This window comes from Capra hircus, chromosome 5 (assembly GCF_001704415.2).
Source record: "Capra hircus breed San Clemente chromosome 5, ASM170441v1, whole genome shotgun sequence".
Taxonomy (NCBI): Eukaryota; Metazoa; Chordata; class Mammalia; order Artiodactyla; family Bovidae; genus Capra; species Capra hircus.
Window position 1 is genome coordinate 73,855,532 of NC_030812.1, and position 12,765 is coordinate 73,868,296.

Here is a 12,765-nt window from a genome sequence, read left to right on the forward strand (position 1 = left end):
AACCTCTCTCACCTGCCGGGTGTCTTACTGTGGCTGCCAATCTTTCGCAGGGCAATGAACACACACATGTTCTACAAACTGCTGCAAATGCTTCAGTCTTGAATCAGGACTGAAACAATGCAAGTTGTCTGGAATTATCTTTCCTTGCCAATCATTCCTGGTGTTATGGTTAAGACCTGTCTCCTGCATTCCGACTTACTAACTTGTTTTCTTGGGAGACATCAGGCAGCCTGTCTCAGACTCCCCAGGTCTCGGTGAGTCACAAAGCCTCTCCTGGTCTTCCTGCCTCTGCCTCCAGACTGTCCTGTTAATCCCTTAAAGGACCTCTTGAGTGAGTCAGCCTCCTGAGGCAGCTCCATGGGGCTCAGATGCTGAGATCCGTCTGGGGGTGATACCTCTGGGAACCTCAGTTTCCTCTTCTGTGAAGGGGTGGGGGGGTAATAATTGCACCTCCTTTATGGGGTTGTCTTCCTCAGCACCACATCTGCCCTGGCCCTTTCCTTCCTGTGCCTGGGTGTGATTTTGGTTAATACTGTTGTAAGAGCATTTTATGTCTTCCCAGAGGGGCTTCCCTGGTGGCTCAGGACTGTAAAGAATCTGCCTGCAATGCAGGAGATCTGGGTTCAGTCCTTGGGTCGAGAAGGTTCCCTGGAGAAGGAAATGGCAACCCACTCCAGTATTCTTGTGTGGAGAATTCCATGGACAGAGGAACCTCCGTGGGGTCGCAGAGTCAGACATGACTGAGCAACTAACACACACACATAGAGGTGGTAAACCCCATACGGTGAGTTCTCCCACTTCACTCCGCCATCCCAAGGGCCTTCTATACCCTGTTCATGATGAAACAACAGCCGCATGACTATCACTGGGTTTTAGGGGACCAGAGAGTTTGGGAGCCATAAGGACGCTTGAGATATCCTAGTCTAACCCCTCCCTGAGCTGCTATAACAGAGCTGGCATTTGCCAAGCCCACACTGAGAGCTGGCCTCAGTTTGAGTGCTCTAAAGAATTCATTAACTTACTATTCATGTTCCTGTTTGATATTGACAATAACCCCTGTGAGGCATGTATCATCTCTGTTTGATAAACAGGGAGACTGAGGCCCAAATGAGGTGAAATCGGATGCCCAAGGTCACAAGGCTGGTGAAGAGGGGAACTGAAGGCAGGTAGACCATCAACCTCTTGGCCCCTACTGGGACCTCTCCTGCCTCTAATCCTCTCACAGTTCTTTCCATCCTAGAGAGTAAATATTGATTGAGGTCCTTGCACTAATAGCTCCTGCTGATTGAGCATTCAATATTCCAGACATGTGCTAAACACTTCACATCCTATCTCTTATAGGATGCAATGACTCTGGGAAGTGGAAGGGATCATTCCTTCCATTTTTCAGGTAAGGAAACTGAGGCCCACAGAGAGCCCAGGCTCATGCAAGAAGAATCAGAACCAACCTCAGGTCTCCTGATCTTGGGACCAATGTTTTTTTCCATTGCTTGGTGTACTCTTTCTGTTTTCATTAATAAGCTTTTCTTGAGTGCCTGCTCTGGGCCAGGCCTTGTGCTGGTTGCTGGGTCACGAAATGAAGGTGCCAGAGACCCAGGCAACTCTGGCATATGTTGGCTATGGGGGAATACTGGCCCAGTCATATGGAACCCTGCATTTTCTAGAGGAGCCAGGAATCTGAATTTCTTTTGTATGTGTATTCCCCCTGACTCACAAATTTTCGCAATGAACTTCAGTTTAAAACATTGCAGCAGCTGCAGTTGAACACCTCTGTTGTCTGGTTCACTCTGGGGGCTGCCCAGTTGTGACATCTAGTTGAGAAAGACAGATGTGTGAACAAATCTTATGACAAAAGTAGACACAGGACCCCAAGGAGCACTCTTAACCCTGGTTAGGTGGAGTTGGGAAGGATGTTCTGGCAGGAGAGCCTTGAAGAATGGGTAGGAATTTACAAGGTGGACACAGGGGTAAGGACTTCCTGGGCAGATGAGACAGCACATGCAAAGGCGTGGAGTCGTGGGAATGAGCTGAACATTTGGAGGATGGCAGGTGACATGCTATGCTTAGGGGCGAATGGGAGACTGGTAAGAGATAGGTCTGACCCAGGCATTTGCTTGAAGCCAGGTGTACAGCAGAACAGCAAAAGAAAGTGAGGCAGGCCTGGCATAGAACCTTCTCTGAGGGATTCATTCAACAAATCTTCTTATTGGATCCCACTTACTAACTGGGCTTCCCTGGCGGCCCCGTGGTGAAGCATCTGCCTGCCAATGCAGGAGGTGCAGGAGATGCGGGTACAGTCCCTGGGCTGGGAAGATTGCCCGGAGAAGCAAATGCCAACTGCTCCAGTATTCCTGCCTGGGAAATCTGGTGGACAGAGACGCTCTGTGGGCTACAGTCTATGAAGTCACAAAAGAGTCAGGCACCGCTGAGAGACTAAACAGCCATTCTTACTCAGCACCAGGGACCAAAACCACCATGCGGCTCTTCTCAGGGAGCACCCAGCCCGGTGGGGAAGCAGATAGTCAACACTGGTTGCCTGTGACTGCTCACGGTCAGTGTTGAGTAGGAAAAGACTAGTTGCTTTAAGAATAAGTATTCTGTTGTCCCTGGATCAGCAGGATCAGCATCACACAGTGACTTGTCAGAAATGCACATTCCCAGGCCCCACTCAGACCAACTGAACTCTGGAGGTGGGAATCACAATCTGTGTTCTCATAAGCTTTTCTGGTGATTCTGGTGCCTGCTCATGTTTGGGAACCACTGCTCATAGGTCATGCCAGGACCCACTTTTATCCATCTTCTCCAATTGCTTTCTGGCTTCTCAAACTCCCCAAGACCCTTCCTACCTCAGGGCCTTTGACTGTTCTCACCGTGGCTGCATGACTTTCTCAGGACCTTTAGCTCTTTGTGCAAATACCATCTCCTCGGAGAGGCCTTCCCGAGCGCCTGGTTTAAAGATTTACTCCCATTCTATCAGACTCAACTCCTTGTCTTACTGTGCTTTCTTCTTAGCATTCAACACTACCTGGTATAGTTTTCCATGTTTATTTATTTATTTGCCTTGCATCTGTCTCCATCCACTAGAAGATAAGCTTCATGAGAACAGGGATGTGATCTTTTTTGTCCTCCCAGCATCTCGAGTCATGCCCAGCATGGTGAGATACTTAGGAAGTACTTTTGAATGAATGAATGAATCTCCTAGGGTTTACCCTTCTAGTCATTCATTCGTTCAACAAGCACCAATTCCTGTGGAGGTGATGGGCTTATTGTTGGAAGGGGTTCATGGCCATTTGGACAGGGGCAGCCTGAAGCCTGGTCTTCCACACCCCTCCTTCCCCCTACATGCAGCTAGCTCCAGACACAAAGAACCTCTAGATGCACCAGAACCTCCAGTTCTGTGGGCTCTATGGTGAAAGAGGGGTTAATAGCACTGCTTCCCAAAACCAAGGACTGGGCTGTTTGGGCTGATTAGGAAGCTAAGACTTTGGATGAGAAGGAGGTGGAGAGGCAGCTACTGATAAGTTGTTCCCAGGGAACGTTCAATCATCCTGGGGTTGAATGCTTTCCGACAGCCCTGGCAAGCAGCGTTCATCTGAGTTGCGGCTGAGTGCCAGCATCAGCTGCAGTATTCCACGCACGGTGCCCCAGATGACCGTGCCCACTGCAGTGGTTCCAGGGGGTTTCTGCTCTGCCTAGGCCACTCCTTAGAGCCCAGCACTTGTAGAGTGTATTAGCAGGGTTGTTGGATGCAAAACAATCCTGCTGGGAACATAAGAGGCTTTAGGAGAAATTAGTGGGGAAAGGCCTCTTGAGAGTTATCCAGCATGAATCCTCAGGAAGAATACCTTTTGTACATTAAAGCAGATTCTCCCTAATGCCTTCATGGCAGAGGACAATGCAAAAGGGAGGGCCAGTGGTTTGGTAGGAATCTTACATATTTAGATTAGGATTTCTTCATCTCCACACTGTTGATGTTTTGCATCGGCTACTTCTGGGTTGTGGGGGCCATCCTGTGCATTGTAGACTGTTTGGCAGCATCTCTGGCCTCTACCCACTAGATGCCAGAATCATCTCCCTCATTATGAAAGCCCAAATGCCCCCAGATATTGCCAGATGTTCCCTGGGGGCCAAAATTATCCATGGATGAGGACCACTGATGTATGAACTCAGTGTGTAGGGAATATTGATTTTAAAATGGAAATCTGCAAGGATTGGGACTTAGACTGTGTAAGTTTGAACCCTGCTTTGCCTTTTAAGCTCTGTTTCCTCATTCCTGCGTCTCTGGGTGCCACAAGGATCAGCTGTTCCACGTAACAAGTAAAGGATCTAGACTGGGGGCCTGACAAGTCCTAAGATTCAGTGAACACCGCTCTCATTAACAGCCATTGGGATGGCAGTGAAGCCCCCAAGGATGATCTATAGTGCAGTGGTGGCATCTGTTTTACAATTATTTGTATAATGCACTGTGTCATAGCTGCCTTCTGGTACACTGCCTTCTCATGGTAATGACCTTCGCTGTTGAGTTCTTCGCTGTTCACGTGGGCCTGGTTGTTTATGCCTTCGCTGATGCAGGACTTGGCCGTGGCCACCCCAGTAAAGGGCAGAGGAAATGTGACTGACTCACCTTCTGTGCGCAGGGAATGCAAAGTGGAGCCCTGAGCTAGGGCCCGAGTTGCACAGAGACTGCCATATCCTGATTCCACCAGCAGGGGGCAGTAGCAGCTGGGAAAATGCTTGCTGCTGCAGGAGGGAGCCAAACCTTGCTGTTTTAATTTTCAAAGCTGCAAGTATTCCAAGTTGAGCAAATCATCCTTCCAGAGCCACCCGAGGTTTCCTTTAACAGCTCATGGTAGCTTATCTGCAGGAGCCTAGAGATGCTCTTCTAGAACATTCTACGTTTACCATGTCTGCCCATTTCCGGATGGCTCAGTCTGAACCTAGGGCAAATTGTGCTGGGGCAAAGTTAAACTGGTTCCTGTTTTTCTAAATTCCTTTTTCCCTCTGCTCACTGCAGTCCATCCTGCCGCTTACCTGAGTGACACAATGCCCGACCCAGAAAGCATCCCAAGCAGCTGTACCTGTCATTCAGGCCCCATTTTACCTTGTTCTCCATCCCCACCCCCACCCCCATATAAACTCTGCAGTCCAGAGTCTTACTCTCTCATAATTTCCCTCAGTCCATTCTTGACCTGCTTCATTGCGTTTTCTATCTATCAGCGAGGGATATCTTTAAAATTGAGAAAAAAGAGGCTCACAGAAGTTGCACGACGTGCTTAGATTATACACCTGAAACAGGGTGAGGTAGGATTCGAACCTAGGCCAGCTGGCGCCAGGAGCCATTGCCACACTGTCTGCAACGGGGCCTCTCTGCCAAGTAGGCAGGGCTGGCCTCTGCTGCCTCTCGGCCCTCACTCCGACTCGCTCAGTGGGCATCTCTGCCAAGTAGGCAGGGCTGGCCTCTGCTGCCTCTCGGCCCTCACTCCGACTCGCTCAGTGGGCATCTCTTCTCCTGGTTTGCCGCCTGTCCCCGGGCTGCCTTTCTCCAACGCACAGATGGAGTGAGTCCTCCCTGCAGTGAGATGGTAGCCCCCAGGGCTGTCAGCCTGCCCTCCAGGCGCTCCCTGGTGAGTATGCTCTGGCCACGACTTAACTCCCACTGCAGGCCACTTGACGTGGCTGGACTTGGAGGAACAATTCTTCACCCCAACCTCTCAGAGTTCCTGTGAGGCTCAAAACCGATACCACCTGTTGCCTCAGGCATGCTTTGCAAGCTGTAAAGTGCTGGACAAAGTTAAAGGCTGTCAGTTTTACCAAGATCGACTTCTTTCCGAGACTGGTTCTCCATCTCTTGCTCCAAGGATTCTTGGGGCGTGTCATAAGCACATGAATGTGGCATCTGTGGGCTGGCATCTGGCAGCCTTTGAACAGACTGGGAATACCTGTCAGCCATTCAGAATGCAGAGTCAAGGGCCTTTTCCGGATGGAAGCAGGGGGGCTGGTGGGCATGTTGCCCAACAGGGAGGCCTCCAGGCCCGCTTGCCAAGCCTCTGGTCCCTGTAAACAGGCGTGATCGCCTGGAGACCCTGGCAACCCTCTTTACATTTACCTGGGGGAGCTGACAGGAACGAGCTGCCCAGAGCATCTCGACTTCTCCCACTGGGGGGCTGTGTGTCTGACGGCACCAGAGGGACAAGGGGAAAAACTTTTAAGTCAACAGATCTGGATTTAGAGTCTGATCTAACATAAAATGGCTCTGGTTCCCCCCATAGGTGAGACACCCCTGTGTTTCCCCCAAAGAGAGTTCTGACATCTCACTTGCTGAGAAAGATTTTTAAGATCTCAAGAGGGGAAAAAAAAGCAAACAGTTGTGGGATATTTGAAATGAAGAATAGATACCAAGTCGTGTGGAGATGTCTCTCAAAGGGCTGGCATTTCAAAGCTCAAAGCTCTTTCCTGTTTTCTCAAACTTTAACAGTCAGTGCATCCATTTTCCAGAGGAGAAAATAGAGGCTCAGTTAAATGGTTTGAAAGACGTGTCTGACATCACATGGTCAATGAGAAGGGAGAGTGGGATTAGAATTCATATTGTCTGTTTCCACATCTGGCTCCACTGCTTACTGGTCAGGTGGCCTTGGGAGAGCTCAAGACCTCAGCTGAGCCTCTGTTTCATCATCTGTAAAATGGGACTAGTGACCTATGAGAGAGCTGTGAGAATTAAACAGGATAATTCCTGTAAACCATCTGATGCAGCCACAGAATAAACACCCAACAAATACCAGTGGTTTTTACTACTCTAGGGTACGCTGTTATTAATGAATGAATGATTAACTTAAATGGACCTTGGCCATTTGCTGGGGCCTAGGAAGCTTTCCTTTCTAGAAACCAAAGAAATGAAGGCAGTTTCCTTTGCATGGAAATAAAGGCCCACTGAGCCATGTCTGGTGGCAGAATTGCGCGTTACTTCCTCTGGATCATTCACCTTGAAGGATCCTTCCAGGAGCAGAGAAAGGGCTGCCCGCTCCCCACCCCCCCCCCCACCCGCCAGTGTAGACCATCCCTGACCATCTCTCTGAGGGCTGGCCCCCCCTTCCCCCAGTGTAGACCATCCATGACATTCTCTCTGAGGGCTGCCGCCCCCAGTGTAGACCATCCCTGACCATCTCTCTGAGGGCTGCCCCCCCCCCCCCCAGTGTAGACCATCCCTGACCATCTCTCTGGCGATGCTGACAAGGGGGCATTTTGTGATGATTATGCAAGAAGCCTTTCAATAACTGACCCTCTGCTCCAGCAAGAAGCTTTGAATTTTGCAGAATTGCTGGAGCAAAGTAATTTCTCATCTGGCACTGGCTCCCATAAGTCTCAGAACCATCTCAGAATTGTCTCTGAAGTGCTCTGCCTAACCGATTGCCCTCTGCTCATTTCTCGAGAGTTAACAGATGTGAGATTTAGAGGGGAGGGTGACGAGTGGCCCGGGACCTGGAGAAGCTGTTGTGGTGAGAGGGGCCACTTCTCGCTGGAGCACATCCAAACTGGCACCACGGTGAATATAGAAAAAGCTAGAAAGTTTAAGGCCTCCGTGGCTTCCCTGGTGACTCGGATGGTGACGAACTTGCCTGCAGTGCAGGAGACCTGGGTCTGATCCCGGGGTTGGAAAGATCCCCTGAGGAAGGGCATGGCAGCCCTCTCCATATTCTTGCCTGGAGAACCCCAGGGACAGAGGAGTCTGGCAGGCCACAATCCATAGGGTCGCAAAGAGTCAGATGTGACTGAGCGACTAACAGGTTTGCTTTCACACTCTCAGGGGCCTCCATTATCAGAGCAGCTTCCACGCTGGTCCCTCGGCCGCTGCTTCCCTGCTGCATCCTCCTCCCAGTGGCAGATGGTTACCTACTTAACATTTTTTTTGTGAAACTTTTTTATTTATTTACATTACCATATATAAAATAGGTAGCCAATGGGAATTTGCTGTATGGCTCAGGAAGCTTAAACAGGGGCTCTGTATCAACCTAGAAGCATGGGATGGGAAGGGAGTTGGGAGGGAGTTTCAAAAGGGGAGGGGGTATATGTATACCTATGGCTGATTCATGTTGAGATTTGACAGAAAACAGCAAAATTATGTAAAGCAATTATCCTTCAATAAAAAATAATTAAATAAAGAATAATAAATGGGACTTCAAAGATAGTAAAAAATAAAATTTATTTATTCATAGCCACCGGGTCTTCATTGCTGCCAGTGGGCTTTGTCTAGTTTCAGAGAGCAGGCTGCTCATTGCTGTTGCCTCCCTTGTTGCCAAGCGTGGGCTCTAGGGAGCGTGGCTTCCGTAGTTGTGATTCCCAGGGTCTAGAGCACAGGCACAGTCGTTGTGGCTCTTGGGCTTAGTTGTTCCCGTGACAGGTGATTTCCCCGGTCAGGAATGGAACCCCATATCCCCTGCATTGGCAGGTAAATTCTTAACCACTGGTGGTCCACACCAGGGAAGTCCCAACTAGCTACTTTTTAATTCGTGTCCCTAAATACGGGATGCACATCATTTATCTACCCCGTAGGACAGACAGCTGTAGTGGGTCTCAGTATGAGCTCTGGGGTCAGATAAACCAGGGGTGGGCCTGACTCCTGCTCGGTTTTGGTTTGGAGTTCGCCCAGGAGACCCTGCCCAAGGACGTCAGCACAGTGTTTTATGGTGAACCAATTCCTGAAAGTACCACTTGGGGAGTGAGGTGGAGACATGAGACAGGGCGGGGAGGGGAACTCCGGGAGGGGCCAGCACTAAGTGACCTGCTGCGGTGGGCAGCTTAGCCCCATGGCGACTCCGGGATACTGCATGGAGCTGGAGTCGCCCCAGCTCCGCGGAGGGAGCTGGCAGGTACTCACCCGCCCAACACCCGGCCCTGGTTGGAGATACACAGCTGCGACCCTCCGCACGTCCGCCGTGCCCTGGGCGGGGGCTGGACGCCCACAGCTAGGAACAAAACCCACTGGACAGAGAGCCTTGGGTCACCAGGGTGGGGGTGGAGGCCCTGCAGGAGCCACGGTGACCGCTCCCCTCCCCCAGCATGCCTGCCCTAGGCCCTTGGGAGTCTCAGATCTGATCTCCATAAAGGCCCAAATGCAGACACACCTTCTACCACTTCCCTGAGAAGGTAGAGTGGGAACGGAGGTAATTCAGGTAAGAGCTGGTTGAGATGTGGTTTGGGGTCCAGGCGGGCTGCTCAGGCCCTTCTCTGGCTGCACTGTTGGAGGAGGATGCCCCTCACAAACGACCTCCTCATGCCTCTAAAAGCCTGAATGTCAGGTTCACCCGATTCAGATCTTCCCAGGCTAATGTCCTGCAGGGTGGCAGACAGGGCATTGGGGCTGGGGCATCTTTACCTATCTAGGGGCAGAGTCAGAGGAGACTGAGTGCTTTGGGAAGAGCTCTCACAGTTACTATGATGACTCAACAAGGTGATGCTTCTAAAATGCTTAGCTGCACGGGGCGCAAGTAATCATCCAAAAATCATTTGTGGAAGAGATGAGTATGCTTTTAATTTTCATTTTCTATGTTTATTTTTATTGGCTGTGTGGTTTAGACAAATTACTTAACCTCTCTGAATCTCAGTGTTTTTCACCCATGTCACCCTTGGGGGTCATGGTGTGGATTAAGAGATGGCATGTGTTATATTTGTGCTTCTCTGATAGCTCAGTTGGTAAAGAATCCGCCTGCAATGCAGGAGACCTGGGTTCGATCACTGGATTAGGAAGATCCCCTGGAGAAGGGAATGGCTACCCACTCCAGTATTCTGGCCTGAAGAATCCAGGGATTCTCAGTCCATGGGATCGCAAAGAGTCTGACACGACTGAGCAACTTTCACTTTCATGTATCATATTGGAGAAGGAAACGGCATCTCACTCCAGTATTCTTGCCTGGACAATCCAATGACAGAGGAGCCTGTGGGCTACAGTCCATGGGGTCACAGAGTCGGACACGACTGAAGTGACTTAGCAGCAGCAGCATATGTTATATACACGCATCTGGCGCATACATAGTAAGTACTCAACAGAGGAAGAGGCAGATGTGGCCTTGTCCAGCCCCAGAGCTGGAGCCTGGCACAGTCATATTCTCCAGGTTCATGACTGAAAGAATTCTGAGCCCTGACTTCCAGTTTTCCCTATTCATCCTTCCCCATCTCCGGTCCTTCTTCACTCCCTCACCCCTCATCTGCATCCTCTCCCTGCACGTGGGCATTCCATCCATCATTCAGCTTTCTGCCCAGGTGCAGGCTGCTCCCGCTGTTATCAAAAGGCACTCAGGAACTCATGGGCCAGCTCCTCCTCCCGGCCCGAGCTCCCTCCCTACCTGTTCCCAGCTTCTCCCAGACAGAAGGGAGACAGAGATAATGAGTGAGGTTCCTCTGAGCATAACAATGAAGGAAAGGAGGTGTGTTCAGCTGATGAACAAACTAGAAAGGGAGCTCAGAGGGTGACGATGAGATGTTGGGGCTATGGACGATGGGTGGTTGGAGGCTGGTGACACTCAGCCTAGACCGGGAGGATGCTGAGCAGAGAGGCCTTCCGCTTGGCTCCTCCCTGCTTGCTGAGTTTGGAAGGTCCTTGTGGATGAGGTACCGTGGAAGGGTGGGAAGGTGGGAGATGAGTTCAAGTCCTCTTTCTGCTCTGCACTTCTGTGTAGCCTTGAGCGAGTCACTGGCCATGTGGCCATATCCACATCACGCCACCTTTTGTGTGCCAGGCCATGGGATCCAGCAGGAAACCCCACAGGCATACTCTCGACGTCTTACAATCTCTGGAACACTTGGCTGTGCATTAGGCGGTTACGCTCCCCCCACCCCCTTACACCTGTAATGCAGGCAGTTTATGGGCTCTGATCCCAGCTGAGGGCATTGTCCAGGTGGTTTTCCTGAGGATGAAGAGGGGAAAGCCAGGGAAAGAGAGGCAAGGAGGGCAGAATGGTCCAGGCTGAGGGACCAGTTTGGAGGGAGAAGGCAAAGATGGAGGCTAGGGGTGGAGAGTGGGAGGCTGGGCCATCCCTGGGAGCACAGATGGTTAGGCTGGGTTTCTTATTTTATAAAATGACTTGTGAAATATTTTCTTATAAATATATTACAAAATTATAAATAAAATAGATGGAGTAGTCACTGGACAGTTTTAAGCAGAACTATGTAACTTGGTCTGGCTTGGAAAAGGCACTTGGGGGCTCTGGGTGGAGAATGGATTGGGGAGGGGGAGAGGAGGTCAGGAGAGTGGGTAGGAGGCCATGCAGGGGTCCAGTGGCCAGAGCAGCTCCCACCAGCATCTCTCAGAGTCTTGTTGAAAGCAGCTCATATAGTAAAGGTCTCTGCTATAAAAATGCCAAACCGGATTTACCGATAGCCACTGGAAGAATGGCCTCATTGGAAGAGATGCCTAATGTGCCGATCAGAGGCTCTTCATGAGTGTGAGAATCAGGCCATGCGGCTCCGTGAAGTCGTGTCCTGCCATGCCCATGATCAGGCCTGGACTGGGGTGGTGGCTGCCAGGGCAATGGATATGGGCCAAACCAAGACCAATGCAGAAGCAGGAGGGAGAGGAGTGGTGGGGGTCAGTGTCACTTGTCATGACACCTCTGACCACACCATTCCCTCCTGCCCCCACAGGGTACCCCTACTTTGTCCTGACCTTGTCCTGCTCAGGCTCCAAGCAAATAGTTTCCAAGACAGGCCCCTGGAGTCAAAGTTCTGTGTCCCCTAAGAGGGTCAAAAAGACAGGCTTGGCGCTGCACCATGTGACACCCTGGAGGGCATCCTGATGTGTCAGCAGTCGTCTGGGTGCAGAGTGAGAGGCGCTTAAGGCCACCCAGGCCAGCGGGCAGCGGCAGCCCTGCTCTGGTTTCTGTGGAGATGCTCCACTCCCTAGCCCCTCCCCCTGCATTCCACATGGGTGATGTATAGGGGGCCCCTCCTCATCAGCCTTGTCCTCAGGCTCTACAATTGGGCCCCGTCAGACTTCACATGGGAACCTGGGTCCCCCAGGTCCTGACTATTGTCATGAGCATGTGTGCACACGTGCCCTCGTGCCTGCCCACTCATACACTTTCACACACTCTGGCTCACCCAGGCCCATTTCCAGTCACTTGACCTCAGCTGCTGCCTTCTCAGCCCCAGGCAGCCCCTGGTAAGGTGGCCCTTTGGAGCTTGCCACTGCTTTGGCACAGTTCCTGGTTCTGGCCCCTTCTAGACCTGGGCATGCTGCCTCTGTCCACTGCTCCTATGGAAGGCAGCTCACCCATCACCCATCCCTGACTCTCAGCCTGGACCATGATGGGTGGCCTGCCTGTGCCCCATCTTCAGTGAGAGCCCTCCCTGACAGCCCTGCCCAGGGCAACAATTCAGGGCCCAGGGGAAGGGTCAGCAGATGCCACTGGGTACCAGGTCTGGAGACCTGACGGGCAAGAAGATGGCCGCGGTTCCCACCCCAAGGCTGTTGCGGGGAAGAGCAGAGCCACTCTGCCGGACCACCACCATGCCTGCTCACCCAGCTTCCCTCCCTTCTTCTGACTTTCACTGGGACCTCTCTCCTGATTCTTCTCCAGCCATGAGCTTTGTGTGTCCACAGGTGGGCCCCATCCAGGATGGGTGAGTCAGGGCCCCCATCCTTTGGGTTATGGTGATTGGTCCAAGGAGGGATGCAGGCTCTGGAGGGGGCTGCTGGTTTGGGGTCCTGACCCCACCACTTACTCACACTGAGATCTTAGGCAAACATGTATTGGGTTGGCCAAAATTTTCCTC